This window comes from Adiantum capillus-veneris, chromosome 27 (genome assembly GCF_014529385.1).
Source record: "Adiantum capillus-veneris isolate H3 chromosome 27, ASM1452938v2, whole genome shotgun sequence".
Taxonomy (NCBI): domain Eukaryota; kingdom Viridiplantae; phylum Streptophyta; class Polypodiopsida; order Polypodiales; family Pteridaceae; genus Adiantum; species Adiantum capillus-veneris.
The window spans coordinates 65,252,864-65,256,795 of NC_140957.1; the positions used below are offsets into that span (position 1 = coordinate 65,252,864).

General features: G+C 41.2%; 1 pseudogene; it reads right to left on the reverse strand.

The window, feature by feature from the left end:
- Positions 1 to 981: 981 nt before the first annotated feature.
- On the reverse strand, positions 982 to 3,189 carry LOC147422115 (uncharacterized; annotated as a pseudogene).
- Between the last annotated feature and the right edge of the window lie 743 nt (positions 3,190 to 3,932).

The window sequence follows — 3,932 nt, forward strand, 5'->3', positions numbered from 1 at the left end:
CTTTCCTTATAATTGAAGAGGGGAGGGACGGAGGTCACAAGTTAGCTCCATTTTTTAAAATTGTTGATTGTGAACCTTTCTCAAATAAAAAAACTAGATAAAAGCAGCTTATGCCTTTTTGCATGCTTTTCTTTCTTCTTCTTCTTCTTCTTCTTGGTTTTTTTTTTGGTTCTAGAGGGGCGGGTCAAGCGTAGCTATTCAATTCCTCATTGTTGCATTGGTTTCTGCTCTTCTCTCTTGATATATAATAATATAAAAATGTACTTGTTGATTTATCTCATAAAGCACCAAGTCAAGATATCAAATGTGATGTCATGAAAATTCATTTTTGTGCTAACTAATTTTTGTGGTTATGTCATTATATATTCATTCTAAGAGTGGATAGTATAGCAACCCTTTATTTTATTAGAGAACTAGTCCCCCTTCTCTCTATATCTTCTATACTAATAAGGAAAAAGTAGCGATTAAGGCAAATGTTTCTATTAGGAAAGATATTCCCATTGTGACTTGTACTTGGGTCTCAATGCATAGTCTAGTCTTATAGACTTAAATAAAATTATACCATTCTATTGCCAAGAAAAGTGAATTTTTTTTTAATGCATCCAAGAAGGAAAACAAATCCTACTTCAAAGAACTGGATGCACATGCATACCCATAGATATAGCTAACTTAGCCTCCACATACAATCTAAATATTAAGAAGAGTTGCTATTCAAGTGAGTACTCGAGTGGGTCCAAGAAGTCTGATTCATATTAACTATATCCTAAAGAGATCCTAACATGTACAAAATCTTTGCTAACTTAATATTCTTGTATTAAAAATCAACCAAGTATAAATTTGAAATTTCAGCTACGCTAAAGAAGATCGAAGCATTAAGAGGTTGAAAATATAAATCTTTTATTTGGTTAGAGGTTTTGAATAGTCATGTTGGCTTTGGCTTTGAGTGGCTACATGCTCATTAGAATGCAAACACAATGGTTGCTAGGTGAGATCGATGTTAGTACATTGAGATTCAATTGGTGATATCAATGCTATGGATGTTATCCTCATGAGTGCTCGGATCAAGTGCATGACCGCTTGATGAATGATTTTAAACGATAGGAGGAGAGGGGTAGACAAGGGGCAAATCATAAATAGGGGTAGGCTCCACGTAGGTGGGTGGTGGGGGAGACTTGTAGGTAGGATAAGGCTCGACATAAGTGGGTGAGGGGACTTGTAGACAGGGGAAGGATTCTCATAAGTGGAGGGTGGAGGGGACTTGTAGGTGGGTGAGGAGTCGGCATAAGGTGGGGGTTGGGTGACTTGTAAATGGAAGATGGCTCATAGTAAGGGGGTGGTGACTTGTAAATGGGAGAACTAGTCTCCCTTCCAGCTATATCTTCTATACTAATAAGGAAAAATTAGCGATTAAGACAGTTTTTCCTATTAGGAAAGATATTCACCATTGTGACTTGTACTTGGGTCTTAATGTATACTCTAGTCATATAGACTCAAACAAAATTCTACCATTCTATTGCTAAGAAAAAAGAATTTGTTTTGAATGTATCCAAGAAGGAAAACAAATCCTACTTCAAGAAATTGGATGCACATGCGTTCGAGTGAGTTCAATAAGTGTGATACATATTAACTATATCCTAATATGTACAAAATATTTGCTAATTAAGATTCTTGTATTAGGATTCAACCAAATAAAAAAGTGAAAATTTGAGCTATGCTAAAGAAGATCCAAGCATTGAAAGGTTGAAAATATAAATTCTTTATTTGGTAAGAGGTTTTAAAGAATCATGTAGGCTTTGGCCTTAAATGGTTACATGCTCATTAGAACTCAAACACCATGGTTGCTAGGTGAGATGGATGTTAATACATTCAGCTTCAATTGACGATATCAAGGCTATGGATGGTATCCTTATGAGTTTTGGCTTCAAGTGCATGAATGCTTGCAAGCGATAGGAGGAGAGGGGTAGACAGGGGGAGAAGCGTAAATAGGGGAAGGCTCCACATAGGTGGTTGGTGGGGGAAACTTGTATGTGGGAAAAGGCTCGACCTAAGTGGGCGGTGGAGGGGACTTGTAGACAGAGTAAGGCTCCTCATAAGTGGGTGGTGGAGGGGACTTGTAGGTGGGGGATAGGCGTAAGGTGGGGGTGACTTGTAAATGGGAGATGGCTCATAGTAGGGGGGGGGGGGGGGGGGGGGGGGGGGGGGGGGTGACTTTTAAACAAGAGATGGCTCGTAGTACGAGGGGGGTGGTGGAGACTTGTAGATATGAGAGGGGTCGTAGTAGGGAGGGGATGGTGGTGACTTGTAGGAGGCAAGTGAGGGTGTGTAGTAGGGAGGGGATGGGGGGGACTTGTAGTAGATAGGAGAGGGGGTGTAATAGGAAGGGGGTGTTGGAGACTTGTAGTATGGGATGTGGTAAGGTACCTTACGATTGTCGTGCAATACGATAAAAGACACGCTACCACACAACTTATACACACACACAACACTAAACCCGGGTTGTATGGTCAGGTACTCTGCTACTATCATGCAACACTGTGACATAGAGCACGCTCCCACACGACCCCCTCTATCCTCTCTCCACTCGACATACCTGCAAAGGTGGTTGTCAAGATATCTCTCTCTCTCTCTCTCTCTCTCTCTCTCTCTCTCTCTCTCTCTCTCTCTCTCTCTCTCTCTCTCTCTCTCTCTCTCTCTCTCTCTCTCTCTCTCTTTGAGGATAACTCAAAGAATAACGCCCAGCGGGCCCGATCGGGGCCCTATATGTATAATTTTGCGAGTTTGCAGGGAAAACTTCAAAGCCCGGCGAGATTTTAGTGGGTTTCCAAGTCGCCCTTGGCCGGATTGTTTGTGATCATGTTAAGTAATCATGTGAACGTGTTAATAAGACCTTGTGATCACACAAAATTTGTGGTAATTACGTAAATTTTAAATCCCTGGCTCTAGCCCTTCACGAGAGAGTTTATTTTTGCCTTTATAAACTCCCTTCTCCTTAGCTTTGTTGTTGTTGGCATTGCCTTTGGGAGACTTTTAGACATTGTCCTTCCCCTTAGGCTCGTTACGGTCCTTGTTTTCTGTGGGCTTAAGATTTCTCTTAGCCCCTTGTTGGAAGTTGATTCTTGAAGCCACCATGGTATGGTGTATGACTGCAGATATGGTGCATGGCCTTTGGGAGTTAACATACTCTGTCATATCCTCGGTTAAACCCGCACAAAATTGTTGTTTTTTCTCTCCAAAATCCATCTTTTTGAAGAGAGTGTCTTTGAGGTGTAAACGCGAAAACTTGTCTACATATTTGTGGATAGATTTGTAGGGAGAGATCTTCAAGGTTCGCCATTCAGTGAGTACTTTGTCTTTGGCATCAGTAGCAAGAAACTACTTCATGATGGAAGCTCTTAAAGCTTTACATGTTCGTGGAGCTTCACCGTTTGCTCGTAGTCTAGACCACCATTTCCTAGCATACTTTTGAAAATGCATAGCTACATGATGTAGCTTAGAGGACTCCATGAATCCCACATCTCCCAACGCTGCATCAAATTGTTGGATAAAGGCCAAGACTTTGTCCGTAGCATGAAAGGTGCCATTGTAGGTAAGGAAAGATATGTTCTTTCCTCTCTCTTTGAACTTTTTGAGCTTGGAAGACCTTTTCCAGGCGGCATAGGATTTCCTATGTCCTCTTCTTTGAGGTGGTTCAAGAGCTGCACCATCACTTTCTTCAGAAGAGGAAGATTATGAGGACGATGGAGAAGAGGGTGACCTCTTTCTCGCCTTTTTCTTCCCTTGTTCCTCCTTGTCTACACCATCACTTTCTTCAAAAGAGGAAGAGGATGAAGAAGATGACCTATTTCTCTCCTTTTTCTTCTCTTGTTTTCTGTCATCCCTCTTTGAATTATGGTGTAGAGAAGTATGCAATGGTCTTCTCTGTTTAAGGGGTG